Raw genomic sequence first — 13,395 nt, forward strand, 5'->3', positions numbered from 1 at the left:
TTTTACTTCACTATTGGGAAAAATCCCTAAAATTCAGGACGGCCTTGATTTTCTCAGTTGTATGGCAGCTCTTTGCTTTACTGTGGGAGACAACCAAAAAAGATCCCCCTATTCTTCCAAAGCATCAACAGAGGGCTCTGCAGCCTGACCAGCATTGTGATGGTTCTCATACACACAGCACAACCACCCTGCCCTGAAAGGGAAACTCCACTTCACTGGGGAGATGAGCCCTCATTTTGTAAGTCAAGCTAGAAATGCCAGAAAGATACTACTGTTCCTTGCTGAAAAAAAAAGCCATGGGGGAAAACACTGGTGAAGGGATATGAGAGGAAGCAGCTTTTCTATAGATCCAAAAGTGCAGAGCTGCATCTGAATCTGCTGGGTTACCCTGCCTGGGAGGGACCGTTACGGTGTGAGATGCTGCAGGAAACGAAGCGGGGCAGCAGCTGTGTGTGCCTGTGCTTCTCCAGGGGCTGCTTCCTGGAGAAGTGTTAAAACAGAAAATCAAAGAAACAGAAGTGTTTATCTGGGCGACCTTCACCAGGCAATAGTACAAGTCATGCTTTTAGTAGCAAACTCTCTGATTGGCTAGAACTTGTTATTTTATAAATCTAAACTTAAAGTATGGTTAAGTGTCACGTTTGCTAAAGCTACAGTTCAAAATAACAAAGCAGATTTGTTGCAAGCTATTTATGTCAGTACTCAAAGGGTTTCATTGAAGGTAAGAAAAGGGAAGTTGTCTTGAGGCTTAGAATCGTAATTCCTTTCAGCATTTCCTTTTAAACCTCATGTTTACCTTCTGCAAAAACTAACCCTCCCAGTTTGTTGCAATTTTAACAGAGGAGTTGCTTTCATACCTCAAAATTTTGCTTTTTATCCAGTCCAGAAGAGTTTTGCACTAAACCTGGGTGTAAGTTGTTCACTGGTGTGATGGTTAGTTTCTGCTGTTGCAGGAAGTGGTTTTATTTTACTTTTTTTTCCTGCTTTCTTTCTATCTTTATGAGCTGTAGGAGATTAACCCAAATGCTGTCTATAGACATGTGACCTAGATGTTTTCCGTTTTTTGAAATAGTTAAAACTGTTGCTGGTTGATGGCAGTTTGAGATGAGACGACGACATCTGTGAGGCTGTAGGTAAGGAGCCTTAAATTTGTCTTAATGTAGTTTAGGAAACCTGTTGCTAAAGTTTTTAAAAATAATTATAACTGCGTGTATTTTGTATAAGTTCAATATGGATTATGTTAATTACACAATTATTTCATTTCTGTTGGCATTTGTGAATTTGAAAGCAATGAGCAGCAATGTAGAGGGTACAGATGTAAAATGATGTTTTGAAGGCAAAATTAGTATTCAGAATCTAGCAAAGTTGTTGCATCCTATGCAAGCTATATCTGACCCTTTCTAGTATCCCAAGACACTAATCACTTCTCTTATCCCTGCTGGTACTAGCTAGTTGTCCCCAAAAGGTAGAAAAGGCTGGTGACACTGGCTGGGAAATGAGATTAGATCACGTTTCCCAGCATTTGCCTTTGCCAGGTGCAATTTAGCCCTGTTTGATTAAGTGGCTTCCCTGCTGGTAACCACGAGGGAGGTGATTAGTAGCAGTGGCTCCTGTAAGGGTTAGTGAATGGTGAGGGGAGATATTTAGTTGATACACTAGAGACTGAAGAGATCAATAGAGGGATCTCTTGCTCTGTTTGGAATCAAAAAATTTGGTCCCACTCTATTATTCCTCAGTGGTGCTAATAGGAATAGGACACGGGAAGACAGGAGGGACACTGTACAAAAGGTATCCTTGGTTTGTCTACGGAAACTCTCAATGCCGTTCCTCATGGAGCTGTTCAATGGAGATGTCATGGTAGCATGTTTCCTGCATGAGGCTGTTTAGATCCAGACTAATTCCTCCTCTGCTTCGGAACTGGTCAGAAAAGGTTTGTGTGTCCTGAGTTCCCATCTCACTCAAAGCTTTCCATCAGAAAAGATTACTTTGCATTGCTGTCAGTGGGCAAACACTGCTTTCTGGCCTTCAGAGCTTTGAAAGGAAATATAATTATAGGAAGATATTCAAATAGCACAATATAATGCTTTGATTATGGGCGACATAAAGGAGAGACAGAATTAGCAAGATTTGTTCTATGGTGAAGATTTGTTTTCCTGGTAACATGCAGTTTGCTGCAAACTTTGTGACATGTACTCGTGTTTGTAACTGATAGCCTTATCTTAAGAAGCAACTTGTTTTTCTTTTGGAAATATGGGTCAGAGTTGAGAGATATCACACGTGGCTTGAAGCTCATTTTGAAATCGTGCATGCTAATTGGAGACAGATTTTAGTGTAGTGTTGTAAGATTACATTTCAAATTTTCTGTACTTTTTGGAGAAAAAAAGCTGTCCTGCCTGCATACCCAAATCAGCACAGACAGGGAAATTGTATAAAAAGAACATGTTCTCTTCCTGGGCTGTGTTTGTAGTGGTTTTTATGTTACTGCTGCAATGTCTTAGTCATTTGAAATGCATTTTCCACAGAGCTGTGAGATTTGGTAAAGTAGTTTGAATTCTCAGAGTTATTTTTCTTTATTTTCTCACTTCCCCACAACTTACCTTTTTGTGTCCAAAGGAAATTAATTTAAAAGCAGCATCTCTGGTTCACTTTACCTCTCAATCCAATTACATCTGTAACATACATTTGTTCATTTTCTTTTCTAAATAGAGTGAACAGCTGAAGCACTCTGTATTTTAAAGCTCCTGCTGTAAACTATTATTGAATTACGAAAAAAACTTTGGCTTTTTGGCAGCATTTGTTGTAGAAACTTCCTTTTGCTTTAATACAAGAGATACCCTAGCTTTGAAGAGATACTCCATCCTCTTCCAAAAAAGCATGAGTGTGTGGTCCCCTTGATAGACCCTCTCACCAGGGCTGGGATAGCCAGAGCCCCAAAGGAGACGTCTGTGTCAGATCATAGGCTTGGGCATGTTCATCCCCCACCTGCAGCGAGGCAGGAACCAGAAATTAAAATGGTGACTGACACATTTTGATTCTTCTCCTGATGTTTGGGTGGCACAACACCACAGCCTCCAATGTGGTGCTAGCTTAACTGAAACAGCTGTACACAGCTCTGGTTTGGATTTCTCTATCTATTTCTGGTCCCAGAAGTTATTATTTCTTTTCAGTGATGAGCTTCACAGTATCCCATGCAAGTGGGATGGAGCACCTATCGTGATCTCTAGTGCTGCAGTGAGGATTGCTTTTGTTGTGCTGCTCAGAGACTTCAGCTTGGTTCTCTGCTAAGCAGTCCCAAAGACTTTGAGCAGTGGAAACTTCTGTATTATGGCCTGTTTCTACTAAGCCACACAGGGCTTAGTGGGTTATAGACAGAACCTTCTGAATTTTTTGAGGCTCACAATGTGCAAGTCTGATACTTGCCTATTCTTCTTGACTTATTTTTAGATGCCTCTGCGCTGTGCCAGTTCAACTGGTGTGAGTTGCTAACATTTAATGAGTTGTTAGAGCCTGCATGTTGTTAAAAACTGTCTCTTGATGTTGGAGAAATCTGTTAGTGCTTAAGTGTGTTCTTAACTAGAAACCTGAAACATGGCAGTTGTACAGTGTACCCTAATCCTGTACAGGTATTGTTTGGGCTGATCTCTTTTAAAAAACAAAGCATCGCTTGAGCTCTAGCTAGTCTCCATGTTTCACTTTTCTCCTAAGTAATACTTCCACATGGATGCATCGAGCCTATTTCTCAGTGTCACAAAGACTGGTGGATACCATCCATATGAAGAAATCATTTTCCTAATTTCAATTGTTGATAACATTAGTTATGAAGAAAAAAGATGGACTAAAATTTTGGCCCTGCTTTTGACCATGTATCTTCCATGATAATTCAAGAGCCATTCAGAGCACAACAGCAGATTTCTTTACCTAGTTACACAACCTGCACAAAACTGTCTCCTTTTCCATCCTGTGGTGGCTTCCAACAGCTTTTATCACCATCAAACTAATTGCTGTAATATCCTCTTAGTCTCAGAGGACGCTGAAGGCCCTGCTGCCTTCAGCTTGCTCACAACAGCACACTTCCCTTTGGGTGTGCATTTGGGAACCTGTGAACTTGGTCTAGGTCAGGAGGCATTGGTGTCACCTGCTCTGAAACCTTCTCATAAGGTTGGTCTGCTTCAACCAGCAATCTCAACAAATCTTAATTTCACTGACAACTGTCTTATTGACATCTGAAAGACAGAGGTGGTTGTTGTTTTGCTGTGCTGGATGTTAATATTGTGCCTTCACACACTCAACAGGACTCTGTCAGTCTTACCTGATTTGAGAAATACTATGAAAAAGTTGTTTTGGAGACTCACTACAGAACAAGCACTGTTAGCAACTCATTTGCACAGGGACTTCCTCAATGCAGATCTATTTTCATTTTAAGAGTGAGACCTCTTATTACAGAGTCTGTGGACTTCCATCATCTTTATTACAACTTGAAGCACCTTGGGGAGCAAACTTCCAGGCTGTCTGAAATAGAAGCAAAAGAAATTCTACTGGATTTTTTTTTTTTTTTAAGAAGGCTGTCTGAATGAAAAAAGCAGGCATTAATTTTCTGGGCATGGATATTTAGATGTTGCAAACTGACCCTGGGGCAAATCGAATTTATGCTGGAGCTCAGTCTGTGAAGGCAGCCAGGTCATGCTGGAGCAGATTTTCAGTGCATTACTGGCTCATGCTGAAGTCACCTGGAAGTGTTGAGGTCTGGCATGTATAAAAGGGAGTCCTCTTTGCCAGAAAGTAAGAACTCATGCAGCTTTAAAATTTTGGCATTTTTCTCTTAATTTCTCTGTATTTTCATTCACTTTAGCATGAGAAAGAACTGTTTGGGGAACCAAATGGGAAAGTTATCAGAGGGTTAAACAGATATTGGTGTTCTCCAAATTAGCTTCTAAACTTCTGGGGGTATGTGCAAGTTACGTTACAAAATACTAACACAGACACAGGTACCTACTAAAACATTTCTTCAATGAATTAACTAAATGAGTTTGATATTGCTATGGTTAGTGGTTAAGGTTGTTTAAGACACAGTGTAACACTTCCTGCCATTTGAGACTGACAGGCATTAAATCATTCACTTGTTGGTACTGTAGGTTTTCATGAATATTTCTTCCAAAGCCTGTGCCTGATACACTGAACAGGCATGGTCCTCAAACAAATGAACTTAAAGTGACTTCTGTCTCCTTCTCCAAGATACCCACCAGTTTTCAGCACAACTGCAACATGATAAGAGGGGAGGGGGAAGTAAGGAGGAAGGAAAAACAGAAGTGAATGTGGCTTAGAGCTGAAGGGACGTGCTTTAAGTACGTGCTTGCTTTTTGTTTCTTATTTCTTTTCCTGCCACACCCTGAGCAAAGTCACCACTGTATTTGGTGCTGAATCAGATACTGAAATGCCTATCTGCACCAGATACCGAAGCCTCTCCTAGGCAAGGCACAGTGCTTACCACCTGTACTTGTTTGTCTTCTGCTCAGGATGTTGCTCAACTCCCTTCCTTTGTGGTGAGGAGAGAAATGACAGTTATTTTGTGAAGACAATTGAAGCTCTGGAGTTCTGTCTCCAAGAGAACCACCTCCATGGCTGGTGGGTCTGTCACCAGCCTGCTAGGTGTCAGGATGCTCACCAGCATTTCTGGTGTCTACAGCTGTGGCTCGGGAGGCACCTGCTGCTGAGACAGTCAGATGTCTGCTTGGGGCAGGGGACTTGGGGGAACTGAGCAGCCCACGGTGGGGGAATGGACCCAACAGTGGCAGCGTGTCCCACTGGCTGGGGGAACCCCAGACCACATGGTGATGCTGGTCAGAGCCAAACCCCTGCGCACACTGCAGGAGAGCCTGAGGGTAACGCCAAGGACATCCACAGCAAACAGCAACAGAAGCCTCCCTGGGCTCTTTCAGACAAAATGCATTTCTAGCAAATAGCTTTGCTACAAATGAATCAACGTTTTCCACTAGGAAGGTGTTACATCAGTCTTTCCAACTGCCAGAGCTGCTCTGACACATGCTGCCTATTGTGCTTTGGGCTGATTAGCACTGAGGTTTGATCTAGAAAGATTAATGTTTCTATTATCAGCAGTATGTTGCATGCTTGGTTACATTATTAGCAAAAAAAGCAAAGTATAGTAACCAGTAGTAATAAGTAATCAAATTCTTGTGGTGATTTTTGGACTAGGAGGTGGCATTAATCCATCCACTCTTCTTGGAGTGGCAAAGGAAGAAGAAACAGTTCAAATAAAAGCAAGTCCTCCTTGCTCATTAATCCTAGGCCCTGCCTAAGGCAAGGAGTGACCCCTGTCTTAGCAGAGGTTTAGAGAAACTGGGCTTTTCAACCTATTCTTGAATTTCCTTTGGACAGTCTAGCACTGGCTCTGGATTGAGTAGTGTGCAGTTATACAGACCTGAGACATTCAGAATTGCTGCACAGAGATTTTAATTGGAAAACTTCTTTTCTAATTGTAATTTTCATCTAAAGTTTGGGTCTTTTTATAAAATCTTTCCTAGAGTGCAAGTGAAGAGAGGGAATCTATTAAGATGTAGAGCAATAAATGTATAAAAATAAAAGAATGAAAAAAGCTAAAAGCAGAGATTTCTTACCAGACCTGTATCATGCACCAAGATACAGATGTTTAGGGAATAATGTTGATGCACTGTAAGGACGTTTTAACTCAGGTATGTAGGACTGCAAAGACTCACTTGAGCTGAGTGCAGCAATTTCAGCCAATAAGGGATTTGAGGAGTCCATCAGCTCTGCATGTTACCACACTACCTAATAAACCTACAGCCGACAGAAAATGTAATATTTGTTAAGTATTTTTGCTCTTAACAATGCTGGGGGCAGATGAATGGCTGCCACTCTTCTCACTATGGCTGTTGGTGTTCACACGTGGATCTGGCACCACCGCGCTCCTGCTGTCACTGCTGACTAACTGTTCCTACCAAGTGCAGCACGTCTGTGGTGGGACTGGTGGTACAGGTGGGCTCTGGTCTCCTGGCCCACAGAAAGCATGCATACGAGGTTTCTGGAGTCATTAGTGAAATAAAATTTTCCTTGGTCCTTCACAAAACCATGTACATTTGCAGTAAAAATTTTAGATATAATTAACAGAGCCTATGCTCAAACTTCTGGCATAATCAATGATATTTTTCACACCACAGTACCCTTGGTATTTCTCCTTTGCTGAAAGCAGACATGTTAGCTACACAATGTGATATCAGATGCTATCACATAAAACAAACACCTTTGTCTTCTCCCCGCTTTGCCACGTGGTGCTGAGGAGCAGCGTCGTGGGACAGGCACTCCTGCTGCCTTCTGCTCTGCTCTGGGCCAGGGCAGAGGTGGCTGGTGAAGAAAGCAAACCAGGAGCCCCATGAAATGCAGAAGAGGGGCTTGCTTGATGCAAGTCACAAAGAATTTCCCCTTCTAGTTCCTGCTGTAGCTGAAAAGTTTTCTCCTAAAACTGTAGGTGCCGGCTCTGCTGCATTTCACAGCAGTGTCTCTTACAAGAGCAGCACCGGGAGATCTGCAAAAGAAAGTGGAGATGGAGTGTGGGAACAGATTAAAAGTGTCTGGAGCTTTTTTTTTCCCCCCTCAGATGGGAAGTGGGAGCAGTGAGAAGAAGTAAGGGAGCAGCTGCAGGATCACAGCACAAAAACTGCTGCAGATATGTATGGAGGAAGATTGAGAGAGGGTAGGAGGGACTGTTTCATGTGCACAGCATGGGGAATTGAACATTATCCTGGGGACTGGGAAGGAGGGGGTCTTGTTATCTGCATAAGAGGTAAACCTCTTGTAGGCACTAGAGACAGGCAGTGTCAGAGATAGTTTTGTTGTAAGTTTGAAATAAAAAAGAAAGGAATAGTTTTATTGTAAGTTTATTCTTTTAATTTGTTTTTAAAGTCTGAGGGGCTTTAAAGTCTTTCCTATTCAATAATCTCAGTATCTCAGTTTGATAGACAAGTCTCCTCTAGGATGATGGATATATGGAACTGTAAACGGATTAAGACATGGAAAAAGTTTATTTAAACTACTAAATTGAGGGACTCTAAGATATTCTAAGAGATTAAAACAACTGCCACAGCTTCACCAAAGGCTTAACAGATCTCAAGAAGGCTTTTTTCCTAGTGATGGGAATGCTACAGGCGTAGGGACTAAGGACCAGGAGGCAAACTGAGGCATGACTTACAATTGCTCCAAGTGCTCAGTAGTGCATAACTGATTTAGAGGTAGAGTGGGATAAAACTTAGTGATGAACGTGAGGTGCTTCCTCCACTGTGGATCAACCAGTGGAGCATGTGCCTGTACATGAATGTGGTGCAGGTCACAAAGGTGCTGTAATGTCCTAGCCAAGCTGGCCTTGTGAAAGCTTCTTCATATAACCACTGTCAAACTGAAACTCAAATTTCTGTTGACAAAGCTCTGAAATTTAGAACCCATAGGAAGTTTGTTTCTTTGGCTATTTGCAGCAAGCTTTCAGGCGTTTAAAAAATATTTTTCTAATACATCAGTTTGTCTTGTGGTACTAACTCTTCTACTTCTCTAGAGAGTTTGGGCTGTTCCAAAATTACCATCACCACATGTCTAGTTCAGGTAAGCATGGAAAGTTTGGATGAATATCCAAATCTCTGTGAGGAGTTCTGCAAAATTGAGCTGGAAGTATTTCAAGCAGTCTTACTTTGAAATTTCTGTCACTTCTGCTTCTGCTTGTATCTGTAAATACTGCAAGAATAACCTTTCCCATAGTATCTCATCACTTCAGATCTGGCAACATTAAAAGTAACAACACTTTTCTGAACATTTAGGCTATAGGAACAGATTTCTTTCAAGCACCGGAGAAAATTTGTGATTCTTATGTGATCTTCCTAGAGAAAACATTGGATTTTTTTTTTTATTCGGAATTAGACAGCTTTAAACTAAAAAGTTACCGTGCGACAAGCATCATATGCAGGTGTAAAATGTGTTTAGAGCTGGTCAATCTTACTTGTGGTGGTTGGAAAGCCATGACTCTACTCTGTACTTATCTGCAGTATATAAATGTATAGCAGAAAGGAAGGAGGTAGAAGGAAATTATCTTTTTCCTCTTGTGTTAGGTAAGGGCAGGTCAGGAATAACCAAGCTTTCCCCTCTAGCACTTCTCAGGTCTTATTTGTGTGAAATCAGCTAAGTTGTGATGAACTTTTATGATGCTGTAAACTACTTGGTGCCATTGGTTTAATGTCTAAACCATACTCATTCTGCTATTCAGTGACGTAGGATGCACCAGAAATGTTACATATCAGATGATATTCCTAGTTTGTTTTTTTTAATACTGTGTATATATGACCAGTATTCTTCATTTGAAGGATTGTAGTCTAGCTTGCACAGCATGGAAAATGGAGGCAGGTGTCGCAGATCAGATGCACTCCAGAAAGAAATGAAATGCGCTGCCAAGCAGGAAGACCTAGAAGTAGCAATTTTTCCCAGGCATGTTCTTTTACATATTCAACTGAATTTCTACTATGGACGAATGTTCCCAGAACATATGCAGGCCAAACTGTACACAAAGGATACTTTTAGCTTCAAGTTCCACTTGAAACCGAGATATTAAATTGACATAGGAGTGGTGAAAATAGACTCCATTATGCTATCCCATATGATATATTGGGACAGACGAACTTTTGAAACAACTGTTACCTTTCCTGAGACCTTCACATGTAATTTAATTAAGAAACTAAGTGATGCGAGAAGAGACATGACCATATGCAGTCACCTGCTGACTTGAAGAAGCTCTTCTACCCTGTTGCAAGTGTTTTTGTTGTTTACAATAATATTCTAGCGATATTTTCTAGCAAGTTTTTATTTGTGCAGGGAAGTCCTGTAGGTAGCAGGTCATGGAGGATTACAGGATTAGAGTAGAGCTGGATCTGAAAAGTTGGATCTGTCGTCATTAAATATGGATATAAAGAGTTCATCATACCTGCACAACTTTGGAACACTAACTGTCTCCCATTCTCTTCCTTTTCTAAGTCTCAGGCCATTTCTATCCAGATAGGAAAGCATTTTCAGAGACAGAACATCTCTGCCCTATAAGGTACAAGTAGCTTTTCCAGATCCCTGTTTTTCTTTGTCATCTGATCCTGCTATTTTTAAAGGTCTACATGTAGCAGGGAACAGATCCCAGGGCTTTCGGCTATCATCTTGTACAAAATTTCAGAATTACACAAAGGAGGACCTTAGCCCCTGCTTAAAACCTCATTGATAGCCATTGCACAGCTAGTCACACTTTCTGTCTTCATGACTCTCTTCATCTAATCCTTGAGTCAAATCGAGCAACAGTTTATAAAGATTAATAATATTTCCACTGAAACTGTGTATTTGGTTAAGACATTTTGCTGTCATCTGCTAGGAAGTGGGACTCAACATCAGCCTTCTATTATTTTATCCTTTTAATTTTTTATTGTGTAAGGTGCTATTACTAGTTGAAAAAATAGAAAAAAAACCTACAGTCAATCTTCATAGCAGAAAGCTTCTCATATTTTTAGTGTTTCAGTCCATGAGCAGGAAATCACTGAAGCATCGAACTGTAACAGTATGTAAGTTATTGTGCGGTGTAGACCCATGTGACGTACTGTAAGTAAAGAATCACATCTTCCTAATATGTGTGGTAACTACCAGGAATGAGAAATAAAGTACTGCATTTTAACACTTTAATTCTTAGGAACTCAGTCATGAAAACAACCTTACAGTATGTTCTTAGACCCAAAATTGAACAACATAGTTACTGCTATACAATGGTGCAATTCTGTATCCTTCCCCCTTGCAGCTTATTATAAAGTGTGTTTCTATACCTGGCTCAGTAATTCAATAAATGTTTTGGCTTTCCTCCTCGGGTGTGCTTGGTATTACTTTTTCTTGGCTGTAATTCCATCAACTTCAGTGGGTTCACTGTGAACCTGAGATCAGGATCAGGCCTTTAAGACCTGTCTGGAATCATATGTCCTGTATTGCACCAAGTAGGAAGAAATTATTTTAAATAATAACACACTTTGTTCCTACTTGATATTAAGCTGGTACATGAGATTTCAATCATGAGAATTGTGTCGTTATTAACCAAGTGTTATTGTAAAATATAACCCTCTTTTAATATAAGAGAATAAACCAAAAAGTTTGAAATGATCGTCATATCAAGGACCAAGTTAAAATCTCAAGGATAAAAGATTCTTTAGCCTAAGAGCTCTTTAACAGCAATGTTTGAAAATGCTTTACTTCTTGTACTGGGCTACTGCCTAGGAAGCTTGCTATGATTTGGGCCAAGCTATGTCAGGAAATTTGCCTTTAGGTGCATCCTCACAGAGACTGGATTATATACCTCAGAGCATAAATAAAATAGTGAACAATGGGCTGAGCAGCGCATTCCACACATGGTAACAGAGAAATGTTGGGCAGTGAGATATTGCTACAAACAAAATGGAAAAGATGTTTTACTCTTCTCTTTGACCACAGGAGAGGCATGGGTAACTGTACATGTAAATTAGAGTTGCCTGAAGAACTCTGTGGGCTATTTCTGCTTTTATTTGCAAAGTCCTCAAATACTGGACTAGAAAACAGTGACTACAAAGCCAGCCTTTAGACACATGAGGTAAGATGACCCCCGTGATCCTTGTTCAGTGTGTTGTCTCTTCTGAGAGACACCACCGAAGGTCTAATATGGTTGCAACGGGTGAAAAAATTAAAAGGGGCCGTGATAATTAATGCTGATGAGCATGGCTTTGGTAGGACTTGGGTTGTATCGACTAACTCGCTTGATGTTTGCTGAGATTACAATTTCGGTTGATAAGGGAAACTGTGCTGTTGAGTTTAGGACATTTAACATTTTACAGCAGACTGAACTCAGCACGAAATTTTGCTTTATTGTCTATCATCTGGTATAAAAGGATAAAACTGGAGTAAAGACCCAGACAATGGTGATGTAGTGTCGTTCCTGATCTCCTACTTTGACTAGAGATATGACTGATGGTTGAAATTAATGCTAGTTCCTAAGTACAAATTATTCCAGGCTGGATGACATCTTTTTGCAAAGGAAAAGGCATAGGAATGTTACATCTGCTTTGTATTTTCATTACAATGGATTTTTCTGTTTTTCTAGTACTCAGATAAACTGGCTTCAGGACACTTCTGGGCACCAGCCCAGCACACCGTATCCCTCAGCAGCCTTTGCTGTTTGTGTCCGTGCCCTGGGCGCAGATGTGTGACGTGTTAGCTATGAGAGCAGTGTGGTGGGGATAGTTGAAAAAAATAAAGACACAGCAGAGTGCAGATAAGAATAATTGAAAAAAGCTCTGTGGCAATTTACTTGTTACCCTCTCTCTTTACCGATATTTTTTTCATCTGTTCCCCTTTATTTCCATCAGTTGTGTGTTTAAGCACTTACTGCCCCTGAGCTGTACTTCAGCAGAGATAACAAACAGTGTAGCAAAGGCTAAGAGCAAAACCCAACAGCAGAAATATTTACGTAGGTGTGTTGATTTTAAACGCTTCTTTCACAGACACAGCAGTACGTTTTCTCCTTTAAAAATGCTCTGACTCACCACGTGTGTGGCATTAGCTTGTTTTTTCATTTGTTAACTCTTACTTCCTCTTCCATTTCTATGTTTTTTCAAGCTCACGTGTCTAAGTGTAATGGTGAACCTAGTGTTGAATTTTATTTTTCTGTAATATTGTTGCATTAGGTTTCAATGGATGCTTTTCATATACAGAATGCTCTTCAGCAGAAGAATGGAGTTAGTGAATGTAACAAGATGTGCTTTAATTTTGCAGTGTTTTCACGTTACTATGTTGAGCACTTTCATGTTCATTATGCTTCTGACTTGATAGTGGTGCATATGTCATAAGGAAAAAAGTTGAAGAAATTAAAACCTTATATTGAGAAATTTTGAAAAATATACACAATGTTTTAGACCTCATAATCCTGAATCACAAATGTAACACATTATATTAATCATGGATAGATTTTTTCCTTTCTTAGATAAAAATACTTGTTACAACTACTTGGCACAAGTTGCTAATGAATGAACAGTTGTATTCTGTCTTTCACTGTACGTAGCTGTAGGGAATGTAGGCATAGCTCAAGCCAAAATTTTGAAATACTGCTACCCTCTTGTTTCTTGAAGAACTAATGCTTTGCTTTGCTTTGTAGAAAACCTATATGCTAACTTTATTGATACTGTACCAAAACTCATGAAATACAGTTCTTGGGTAATACTGGTCAGTCCACTCATTATATGATCAATTCTGGACAAAACAACATGTCAAAATGGATTAAAAACCTGATAAATGCAATATAAAAGTTCCTCTAGCTCCATGATTTGCTGTAGGAGAGGA

The 13,395-nt window shown here is 40.3% G+C and overlaps 1 protein-coding gene across 5 annotated transcripts in view; it reads left to right on the forward strand.

Moving 5' to 3' along the window:
• The first annotated feature begins 702 nt into the window (after positions 1 to 702).
• ARHGAP15 (Rho GTPase activating protein 15) overlaps positions 703 to 13,395 on the forward strand; it is a 326,332-nt gene continuing 313,639 nt past the window's right edge. Inside the window, exons 1-2 of one of the 5 annotated variants that reach the window (XM_074873787.1) lie at positions 703 to 721; positions 1,073 to 1,133. The gene's annotated coding sequence lies outside the window, so the exon portion shown is untranslated. Of the gene's footprint in view, positions 722 to 840; positions 911 to 1,038; positions 1,134 to 11,530; positions 11,654 to 13,395 lie in introns of those variants that run through there. The other 4 variants (XM_074873784.1, XM_074873788.1, XM_074873786.1 and 1 more) reach the window with 4 other exon arrangements.

Source organism: Strix uralensis, chromosome 6, assembly GCF_047716275.1.
Source record: "Strix uralensis isolate ZFMK-TIS-50842 chromosome 6, bStrUra1, whole genome shotgun sequence".
Lineage (NCBI taxonomy): Eukaryota > Metazoa > Chordata > Aves > Strigiformes > Strigidae > Strix > Strix uralensis.